Source organism: Melopsittacus undulatus, chromosome 6, assembly GCF_012275295.1.
Source record: "Melopsittacus undulatus isolate bMelUnd1 chromosome 6, bMelUnd1.mat.Z, whole genome shotgun sequence".
Taxonomy (NCBI): domain Eukaryota; kingdom Metazoa; phylum Chordata; class Aves; order Psittaciformes; family Psittaculidae; genus Melopsittacus; species Melopsittacus undulatus.
This window is the reverse complement of record NC_047532.1, coordinates 12768226-12780122: the sequence shown is the minus strand read 5'-3', so window position 1 is coordinate 12780122 and position 11897 is coordinate 12768226. Positions and strand designations below refer to the sequence as shown.

Below are 11897 nucleotides of genomic sequence, written 5' to 3'. Positions count from 1 at the left end.
GGCCCTGGGGCAGATCTCGCGAGGTTTGGCGAGAGCACGGCGTCCGCGCATGCGCAAGTTACCTCAGTGAAGCCGCGTCCTGAGGGGCCGCCGGGGCGGAGGCGGGGACATGGCGCTGCGGTAGGCGGGGCGCGCGGGGCGGCTGAGGCGGGACGGGCATGAGGGGCCGCGTTCGGGGGACGGGCGGAGGGAGAAGGGGTGAATGTGAGGTAGGGATCGGAGGTAGGGGGGAGCGGGGGTTTGGCCTGTGGTAGCAGTAGTGTGGCGGCAGAGCCAGGGAAATGGTTGTTCCCCTGCACTGGGCACTGTGGTGAGGCCGCACATTGAATCCTGTGTTCTGTCTGGGTCCCTCACTGCAAGAGAGACATTGAGGTGCTGGAGCCGGTACAGAAATGGGCAGCGACGCTGGTGGTGAAGGGTCTGAAGCACAGGTGTGATGGGCAACGGCTGAAGAGCCTGGAGGGGGTTTAGTCTGGAGAAAAGAAGGCTCGGGGGGGACCTTATCGCTCTCTACAGCTGACTGACAGGAGGTTGTGGTGAAGTGGGGGTTGGTCTCTTCTTCCAAGGAATAAGTGCTAGGACAAGAGGAAAAGGCATCAAGCTGCACCAGGGCAGGTTTAGACTGGAAATTAGGAACAATTCTTCACCAAGAGGGTGCTCAGGCACTGGAACAGGCTGCCCACGGCAGTGGTGGAGTCACCGTCTCTGCAAGCGTTCACAAACCGCGTAGACGATGCCCTCAGTGCCATGGGTTAGTGGTGGCCTTGGCAGTGCCTGGTTAACGGATGAACTTGATCTTAAAGGTCTTTTCCAACCCAGTTGATTCTATGATACTATGAAGCGCAGAGTGGGAGGCAGCTGGAGCCTGCCCAGGCCTCATGCCCCTGTGTCCCCCACCCCCGTCTGCCCCTCTCGGTGTGGGGTGGGAGCGCACTCTGAGGGCTGCAAGTGGAAGAAAGCCCTCTGGCCATTTGCCTTCCCTCGGCTGTAGTGGAAAGCGCGCTGGGGGAGTGGTGGTTTGTGAGTGACCCGGGGAGACCCAGGCCGTGGAAGTGTGGAGTGATGGCAGAAGAGGGACATTGCGGATTAGTGCAGCTGGGTAACTCCTGCTGCAGATGCTGTGGTTGCTGGGCTCAGCCTGTGTGCTTCCAAGTGTGTGGTGATGTCTTTTAAGCAGCAGTGTTGTGTGGGTCAAGTTAAAGTGTTGTAATATGGCTCTAAAAATTACAGTTTTACTCTCATACGTTCTTAAATCGGTGATTGTGTCGCAAGGAGTATTTGGCCCTTTGTGGTAATTGGGCTTCCAGTCATACACTGGTGAGAAGTGTGAATAATTGAGAAGCTTGATTATCGTTATATAGAGAGTTACTACAGAGAACCTTCTGCTGCCTGGAGAAAATGTTTCTGTTTTAAGAGATGGCAGTACAAATGTTTTGAACCAATAAACTCTGCTGCAACCTTTTTAATTCTGAACATTTCATAATTGTGTTGGAATTTATTTGAAAGTGAAGTTAATAAACAGCAAACATGATTGGTTTAATTATCTGTGCGTAAAAATGCAAAATCTAGATAAATGGTATCATGAAAGATGTCAGTGCCATGTTGAAGGCTATAATATAGAAGTGTCTAAAGAGGGTCCAGTGCAATATTGAATGTCAATGTAGCACACACCAGTGTCCTAAGGACAGCGTCATTGTGTTAGCAAAGTTTTGGAACACACACTTCTCTGGTTGATTTATACCGAGGCTCTTGGTAGGATTTATAGGGGCCTACAAGGAAATCTGGAGAGGGGCTTTTGACAAGGGCCTGTAGTGACAGGACAAGGGGAATGGCTTTAACCTGACAGAGGGAAGATTTAGATTAGGTATTAGGAATAACTTTTTTCCCTGTGAGGGTGCTGAGGCGCTGGCACAGGGTGCCCAGAGAAGCTGTGGCTGCTCCATCCCTGGCAGTGTTCAAGGCCAGGTTGGACACAGGGGCTTGGAGCAAGCTGCTCCAGTGGAAGGTGTCCCTGCCCATAGCAGGGGTTGGAACTGGATGAGCTCTAAGGTCCCTTCCAACCTAAACCATTCTGTGATTCTATGATTTATTAGTGTGGGAAAAGTATCTAGTAAATCTGGAGTAGAGCAACCCCACACTAGCACATTTTGCATTCTGATCTCTGGTTAGCTTGGAGATCAGTGCTCTAATCAGCCTAGACCAAGCTCATATCACATTACCCTCAGGAGAGCCAGTGCTGTTCTTCTCTTTGCTATCCTGCCTCTCCCTGTGTGGAGATACAGCTGTGGACTAAATTGGATCAGATCACACATACAACCTAGAGCGGGGCTGGGATGGAAGGGAGGGCAGATCAATCTCTCTTGGCAATACTCTGCAGTTAGGACTGCCAAAGCTAAACAAAACTGGGTTCATCTACCCCAACATCTCTATCTCAGTGTCCTTGAAGATACTGATATCTCCTTATTCATAATAGACATGGCTTTTTAAAAAAGTGATTTTACCAAACAGCACTTAACTAATACAAACTGTTCAAGACAGGTACATGAACAGTTATTTTCTTTTTTTTTTTTCAAGTCTTGATTTTTACTGGAAGAGGTCATAAACATTCTGTTTAAGAGTGGTGCTTTTTAAATAGATTCCAAGTAGGAGATTCATGAGAGAAGCAAAAGGCTAAGCAATACTTTGAAGTTTAACAGTGTCTATAAGACACTTGTTTCTCCATGGCCACCTTTGATTGCTAACTTAATTCTGCCTGCCCTAGCATAGTTACAATCATACTGGGCAGCAGGACTATCCAAACTACATTACAAGAGAATTCTACATTTAACTTTAGACATTTTAGCTTTACATCTTCATTTTGTTATTAACATCTTCTTCTTCAAAAGCGTTACAATTTGAGCCTGATTTTCTGTTATATTAAACTCTGCTACTTGCAGTGGGGTCTTTTGAAGACTGTTAGCAGCCAGTAAATTTGCTCTTTGTCCTTGTGACCAGTTTAGGAGGGCATTCACAGCATTCAAGTGACCAGCCTTGCATGCACAGTGCAGTGCTGTGTCCCTGCTGCTGTCTGAGGCGTTAATGGCTGCCCCGTGGCTCAGCAACACATTGATCAGGTCACTGTGCCCATGCTCCGCTGCAATATGCAGTGCGGTCTTTCTCCAGATGTTTCTATCATCAATATTTTTATTTTTCCCTGATGCCAGAAGAATTTTTACGATCTCTATGTTTCCCTTGATAGCTGCATAGTGCATTGGAGTGCATCCATCCATGTCCTTAATTCCAAATCTTGCTTTTCCAGCCAACAGAACTTCCACAATGCTGAGATGTCCTCTTACAGCTGCGGTGTGCAGGGGAGTCTTCTTCTCTTTGTCTTGTGCATTGGGGTCAGCTTTAGCATTCAGAAGCATCTCTACCACTGTTCTGTCTCCCCTTTCAGCAGCAAAATGTAAAGGGGATTTTAACTGCTTATCCTTAACATTAACATGGGCTTTGTGGTACAAGAGCTGTTGGGCAGCATCAGTGCTACCTTTTTGACTTGCAATATGCAGGGGAGTAACAAACTCTTTAGTGGCAGCATTAATTTGGGCACCAGCATTAACCAGAAGTCCAACTAGTGCTCCTTTATTATGAAGGGCAGCAATATGGAGTGGGGTTTCATGGGCTTGGTTCCTCAGGTTAGTTTCCAAACCTTTGTGCAGAAGCAGATGTGCAGTGGAAGCAGCCCCAGCTTGAACTGCCAAGTGCAAAGCTGTGTCTGAAGCAGGAGTCCTCATTCCAAAGTTTGCTCCTTTTGTGATTAGAACTTCTGCAGCTTCAGCTTTGCCTGTTTCACATGCCAAGAGTAAAGGAGTGTACCTCATGTGATTAAGAGCATCTATATCTGTACCTCTGTCAATTAAAGCAGCTACAATACCAGGCAGATTTTTCTGCACAGCTCTAAAAAGAGCTGATTCCATTACTTCAGATGGAAAATCTTTGGAATATTCTAGTAGTATTTTGAAGATGGAAGGATGGTTGCTATTGAAGGCTGTTTCAGTTATGTTGGAATCAACACTGGCTCCTGCTTCTAGCAGTACTTTTGCAGTGTTTTCAGATCCGTGAGACACAGCATGACTAAGAGGAGGCTGTCCCTTTTCGTCCTTTCCGTCAATGGAGGCACCAGCCTTTAAAAGCATTTTTGCCAGACTGCTTTCATCTTTAAGAGCTGCCATGTGCAAAAAGTTGTGCTGGTTCTTGTAGCTTCTTGCCTCTTCTTCCACGAGTATCTTCACTATGTGACTGTGGTTATTCTGTGCAGCCAAATGAAGTGGTGTCTTGCCTTTCATATCCAAACTGTACAGATAAGCACCAGATTGGAGCAGCGCTTTCACTGCATCACCATGGCCTTTCTCAGCAGCCCTGTGCAGTGGTGTTCTTCCGTTCTTGTCCTTCACATCTACCTTTGCACCTTTGCTGATCAAATATTCCATTACGGTTGCATGTCCATTAGCAGCTGCAACATGCAGAAGTGTTTCACTTGAGGGGTTTAGCTTGTTAATATCATTGTCTTTCAATGTCTTCTCTAACTCAGAAAGGTTGCCCTTAGTGACTGCATCAAAGATGTCAACATCAGTGTGATCTTTTCTAGGTTTTGCTGTCCTTGACAGTTGAAGTTTTTTTCCCTTCTTCCTAATAGCCCATTCTTTTGTTTTTCTTCTAAGACAGTCTTTTTTTCCCTGGTGCCATTCATTGCTACTTTCAAACCAAACCTTGTCTTTTTCAAGTAAATATCCTACTAACTGTCTTCTAGCATCTCCAATGCTTTCATTTGTTTCACTGACATATTTTCTTATCTTGCTGTAAAGTTTTGGCTCCACTTGCTTTAAACATGGATAAAAAAAGAGCCTACAGGCTCGTTCACCATGAGACATCAGTAGGTCTAAAACTCGAGAGTTCTTTTCTGTTCGTGTCCTGTAGAAACTCATGACCATCTTTTTCTCTGGGGTAAAAACACCATTGTCTATCAGCCAGTTCAGAAGATGGTCTGGGTGGGTTATGCCTTCTACGAGCTCTTCTTTTTTAGTCTTTAGGACTTCAATTGCGTATGGATTTGTGAATAAGCTGGTTGAATGCATGATCACATTGCTAAACAAAAAGTGAATTAAGCTATTGTTTGATATTTGAAGTCAGATAGGAAATAGCAAAGCAGGCTCACATCACTTCACACATTCTTTTCATACAACTATGAACCAACAACTGTTGTACTTCAGTGATAAATCTTTAAAGAATGAGAAAGAAATCAAAACTCCCTCACCTTTGCTTTGCTAGTTGTTAGAAGTCCTTTGATCTTCTCTGTTCTTCCTTAGCAACAAGTAAAGTTTAATAACAAAACAACAATCTGTGATACGCAAAGATATTCCACGTGGAAGATTCTTCCAGATTTTTTAATTAAATAATTAGGGAGGAAAAAAAGATGTTTTTGTGACTCGAGTATTTGAATAGTAGATATTTGTTTATCGAGTTCCCGGCTCCTCTGGCCAAGCTGTTTTTTGTAGGTCCCTAAATGACCAGTCTATTAAACATGACAAAAGAAAATGCACGGCATAGTTACTGTTGCTGTGATTACATACCTTGTATGATCTTCAATGAAAGAGTACACACTGCCAGCTAAATGTAATGAAATAAAAAGATGAAGACCTAGATAAAAATAAACTGTACAAGCAGCTAGTTATAAAAAGGGATCCAGCCTTTCTAATAGGAATTACATCTTCAGTCTATGAGGTATATTTAACTTAAAGGCTATTTAGATTGTCATTCCTGCTGTAACCTGGAGTCTGTCTGGAACTTAATTCTTTTCCATGAGGTGGATCAAGGCATGTGATTCAGTATGCAGCGTTTAAAGTATAATTAAATAGAGCTTCAAATCTGTGAATATGTATAGTCTTCAATATGGGTGTAGGGCCTTTGAATCTGGCTGTAATTAATTTAACTTATTGGTGTTAAAAATCCTTATGGAGAGAAGGAAATAATAATCACCTACACGTTTTGAAAGCAACTGAGAGAGAAATGGAGATTACAGAGTTCTGTAAGAGCTAGAAGTCAAATGAGCTAAGCTGAAAGCTTGACCTTATTTAAGCAAATGGGAAATGTTGCCATGTGTTTCTTAGCTCAGCACCTTTTCTGTTGGATCCTTCTGCCTTTGCTGGGATTTTCTTTAATAGTATGTACAATGTGACTGATAAGAGTTTTAATTTGTTTTCTGTTGACTTTAGTTTTATAAGCAAGATCACAAAGCTTATTATATATATATATATAAAGATTTATTGAAGAAATAGCTGTGAAAGGTGAGATTTTTAATATATATTTTGAAAAGCAGCCAGTTACCAAGTCAGCAAATTTGACAGCCAATGTAAGAGCCCAATAATTCCTCTGAAATGCAAAGAAGGGCACTAAACCAAGAACAGCAAAACCTTTGTCATTTAGGCAATGATTGGTAACGCCTAACATGGAAAACCTGGCTTTATTGTAGGGAGTCAGGAGGCCTAAATTGTGTTCCCAAATCTGTGAATGACTCAGTCTGTGATCTGCAAATTATTCAGTCTGAAGATTTGACTTAACAAAGTACTGAAGATCTGTCCATGTCTTGGGTAAATTAATAGGCCTCACTTAAAAGTTGCTGAAATGGGATATTTACATCATTATTGTTATTGCTCCCATGCAAAATTGACCTAGTAATACCTGATCTTCATCAGGGACTGTAGTGAAAAGACAAGGGGTAATGGGTTTAATCTTCAGCAGGTGAAGTTCAGGTTAGATTTAAGGAAGAAGTTCTTTACTATGAGGGTGGTGAGGCACTGGAACAAGTTGCCCAAAGGAGTGGTAAATGCTCCATCCCTGGCAGTGTTCAAGGCCAGGCTGGACAGAACCTTGAACAACAAGGTGTAGTGTGAGACATATGTGTCCATGGCAGGGGGTTGGAACTGGATAATCTTAAGGTTCTTTCCAACCCAAACCACTCTATGATTCTATAATTACCTTCACAGCAAAGTTTTAAGTTCTGGCAATGGGAAATGTTACATTAGTTCTGAGCTGTATCATTAATACAGACAGCACCAGGATGTTTGGAGTTCCTGAAAACTTCTAAACCAGAGATTGCGATACTCTTTTGAAGTCTAACAGCACGGCAGTAGTTTTCTGGTGTTCTGGATACAGAATTTTTACTGACAAACAGTACAAAAGAAGGGTGCAGTACTCCCAGCTGGCCTTGAGGAGGAACATTTGATCAATATATCCAGGCAGCATCTCTCTCAGAGTCACTGGGGGACTTCATCTGGGAAAAATAATATGCAGCACATCAGTTGTTACTAGATGCAAATCAGTGTTCAAAATAGAATAATGCATTTTTTTTAGAAACAAGTTCTTCATTATAAACGTGACTAACAAGGAAAATTTGTCTTAAAACAAGAATCACATTTGACAAGGAAATTTTGGAATCTTGTGGTATAGATTCAGTTTTAGAAGTTGTGTTTTAAAATCTCTTGTTTTTTAATTAATATTTGACTACTTTTAGAATTGAGCCTTTGTTCCAACAATGACTTCACAAAGAGATTGAGAATTGGCTCTTTGAAGCATGTTTTCTGTTTATATCTTTTTTTTAACATATTAACTCTATTTATTTGATACAAATCTTTTAGAGAAGGCAGAAATATTAAGGTTCCACATCTCTTCTACTTTAATTAAGTGCATGAGACCACAAACTTGTGGGGTTGTCAGGAAGCTTAGTTAAAAACAAGAGTGGAAAAATTTAATATTACTAAACATCTTAAGAAAAGAAGTAAGTTGAAGAGAAGGCAAATCTTTTACATTTATCATTATCCTTTACATATATTTGTTGTCTGAGCGGCATAAGGTGATTTTTCTTTTCTTTGCTAAGCCCTTTTATTTCTTCTGGCTGCATGTGCCCAAGGATTGTTCCCTCTTAGGTTATTTTGCAAAGAAAATTAAGGTGTTTGCTTCTGTCAGTTTTGGCAGATAGCACGTAAGGATCTTTGTGCTCTGCATTAAGGGTATATAACACAGGCCTATAGATCAGATCAGGTGATGTGCATTGAAGAGATCTTATGTTTTACTTAGGAAGAATGTAGTAAAAAGTTCTGATTGGTACTAGTGCAGCTGGAAACAACACGGTAGAGTTTAGAGCAGGACTCTGAAAGGGCAGATGATGCTGTTGATAGGAAATATCTCTATTTTGGCCTCCACCAAGTAAGTGCCCTTACAGGAAACTGTTTTAACATGGCTATAGCTGGGAGGCTTGAGCCAGTTATTTCTGATACGCAATCTCAGTTGTGCTACTAACTTGTGTCCTTGGGCAAATCACTTAATCCCTGTGCCCTGTTTACACAAGCATTAAAAAAGGAAATATATTCTACCTCACAGACATGTCCTAAGTGTTTATTAATGTTGGTGTAGTGCTTTGAAGTTACAGAGTGCTTTGAAGTTTTTGTCCTTTGAAGTACTGTTTTCTGACTTCTCAAAGATGAACATTTATGTCTTAAATTAACACGTGCCCGTGTTTTCTAGCTTATTTTATGTTGCTAGGTCATCATCAAATATACATTTAATTTTCTCTAGTTTTAATTTCTCCAAGATGAAAGCAACCCAAACTACACCTTGCAGGCTGTTAGGTGGACACGGAAGATGGAGTGGCCAACGGAGTAAAGAACCTGTAGAGGTCACCATTTCTCCACCGAGGCTTTCCCACTGAGCCTGTTATTACCGTCTTCTGCTGAAACGGCATATAATGCGACTGAGTGACTTCCAGTAACTCCTTATATTCTCTAGGGCATTTTCTCGATCAAATTGAGGGAAAGTCAAACATTTAATAGCACAATTTCACTCACCGTGATATTTTTATGTTTCCCAATGTGTAATTTCATTTATGACAATTGTTTGCAGTAATGCCAACTGCTTATTGGGAACATACTTCGCTGTAGAATAACCAGTCTGTAAGAGATAATAAAGCCAACATCATTATCTAAACATCATGAGGGATGGAGAAATATATTTTCATTAATAAACATGGCTCCTGAATAAAGCTTTGCTTTGGATAACCAGAAATCTAAGCATTGCCTAGCTGGCTGAGGTTGAACTATATTTAGATATAACTAGATTGAGAAATAGGAGTACTAGAAGTGTTCACAATAATGATTAGAGTGCACTTGACTGATTATAGCACTGGGAGAGAAGCTGACTAGTCAGAATGTCTGCAACAGAGACAAAATGTAGTGCTTAGTTTTGCCTAAAGATGAACAGCAGTAAATCAGGGAAGTCAAAGGGGAGCTTTGGCACTGAGTGATCTTGTTTGTGTTAGTCATATTGCTGTAGAGACAGACTTGGGGCCTTCCTGGTGCTGAGAAATCTCTACCCTGGCTGATATTTAAATGTGAGGTGTTCCCTAGAGTGGTGCTATCCTCTGAGTGGGACTTACACAGAACATGTGTATCATCATCAGGGGCTGAGCAGGGGCTGCTGGAGGGAGGGGAAAGCTGATCTATCCAGTCTCATGTTTTGAATCTAGACTTATACTCCAGGCTCCCATCTTATCCAGTCTGCACTTTAGGCATTGGCAGGGCACAACCACCCCTGTAGAGTCCTCTGCCAGGTCCTATCCTTGACAGAGGTGCCTCACAGAAGGCACAGCTTCCCTGTTTTGTCTGCTTTTCATGGATGCCTTCAAAATACTGAGTAATAATGCAACAGCTGATATAATAATTCAGGTATTTTATTCTATTTCCAAACAAATTCACAATGTTATCCCCACACTGTAGTGCTATTTCCTCAAGTATAAACAAAAAATGATGACCCTGTTAAGTGCTGCACCTGTATGATGCAAAATGTACTTCTTTCCAAAGATTAGTATATACTTTTATGACATTCCCAACCTGAGGTAACTGTAAGTGGACAATCCACATCTGCAAAGCGCCTCGATGGTGTAAATGCAGATAGAGTAGAGCAAGCTGTTTGTCTGGATCCAAGTGTAGGAATGTGGCTTAACAACCATAGCTCAGCCAAAAGTTAGGATGAGGATTGTTTTGCAGCTTACTGTACATATATTTGTACATTTCAGAAACCATATTTTTGCCATTCAGTTTTTTTAATCATGAGATTTAAGTATTTTTCCACAGTTCTTACTGCAATTACTTGCCAGGGAGTTTTCTGGGAAGCTACATGTTAGAGATAGAAGGAAAAAAAGCTTTCTAATTTAGCTTCACAGAGCTAAAGCAAGGCAATGGTCATGATTCAGAACATAATAAAGAAAATAAAAGTTGGTTTGAAACAATCAGAACAAATGTCATTGATGATATATTTAGTTACTGCGATTTTCGTAATGCAAAGTAAGAAAAAGAAATAGCACATTTTCTTTTGTGTCTAAGTGATGAGTATTATTAGTTATTTGTTTCTTCATATATTTATTCCGCTGAAGTTTTACTGTTCCAAGCTTAATTTAAATTTGACAGCTGATTTCCCTATTTAATCTATTGCTTAAACCTGGTCACTAATACTGATTTTATTAATGAGATACCATTTTCCAATCTATAGGCTTAAAGTTGTATTCATATCATGATTTTTATCTTAAAAATTTGTAAGTTTGATTGTGTCCTTTCAGACCAATGCTAATAGAAAGCAGTTATGGAAAAATGCTAACCCTTGTATCATTAGCACAAATGTAAGTGTTTGTAAAAGTATTAAATTACTAAATGCTGAGACAGCTTCAAGGAACAGCAAAACCAAATGGGGTTTTGGAGAGGGCCAAAGATTTTCTCCAAAATGGGCAGATTTCTTTTCCAAACCAGCTCTTGTGGTTTGGAGTCAGGAACATGCACTTTGTCAGTGCATCTTAAAGAAGGAAATACTGTATTGAAGGTCTTTGACTGTTGAAGACCAAGATCCTCCTTACATCCCCTGTACTTACAGGCAGCATTGCTCCCAGAAGGTGAATATGGTGCTGCCTCTGCATGTCCCACAGAAGCCTTTTGGCCAGATTTGCCCTGTAGATGTAATTTGCGAAAAGCCATTCTGAATGTACACAGGTACATGAGCAGGATTTTGTTCTTCTTGATTGTAAAATGCTGTAGATACGACTAAAGACTAATGTGACTTTGAAAGGAAATCATGTTTTGCCACCTCATAAAGCAGTTTTAATTGCTGTTATTTATGAAGTTATTACAGTTATATGTCAAGCATCAGACATAGTACAGACATTTGCCCAAACAATGTCTTGCTAATGAAGTCTCCACACATACACTTTGAAATTTTGCCCTCTCTGAGGAATCCATTTACAGTAAAACACATATAAATTGTATTTGTTATGTCAGAGTAAATCCATTTATTTAGTGCTACAGCTGTTTTTTTCCTGAACTTGAAGAAAGGTAAAACTTACTTCAGCTCAGTGTGGAAAACAGTATCAGTATTTCTGGTAAGAAAAATTGTGTTATAAATACTCTGCAAAAAATGCAGCAAGAGTTCTGCCTTAGCAATAGCAAACTTAGCTTTTAGTACCACCAGTATCAGCAGCAGCAAAAAGACACTGTAGTCCTGCAAGAGGGAGAGCAGAAAGCACTGAATAGGGGCTCAGTTAATTCCTTCTTTAAGCCTATTAAAGGGCAATTGAAACAGTTGGGCCTGCTGAGTCTTCCTGATAGACTACATGTAATACATCAGAGAAGATTTCCTGCATCTGCTGCCTTCTCCACAGCTGGCAATTCAGGGCTCCATAAGTTCACCCCCTTCTTAATAGCCTAGCTTTGTTTCTTCTTTCTCCATTTACCTTGAAGCTGTTTTCTGCATTTCCTTCTCTTTGAGCCTGGGGAGGTGGCTGTTGCACTGAGTCCTTCACGGTTTTGTTACTGCCATGGTTT

The 11897-nt window shown here is 41.1% G+C and overlaps 1 protein-coding gene across 1 annotated transcript in view; it reads left to right on the top strand.

The window, feature by feature from the left end:
* Positions 1-98: 98 nt before the first annotated feature.
* Positions 99-11897, top strand: part of FGGY (FGGY carbohydrate kinase domain containing) — a 329262-nt gene continuing 317463 nt past the window's right edge. The window contains exon 1 of the mRNA XM_034063471.1: positions 99-120. The gene's annotated coding sequence lies outside the window, so the exon portion shown is untranslated. The remainder of the gene's footprint in view (positions 121-11897) is intronic.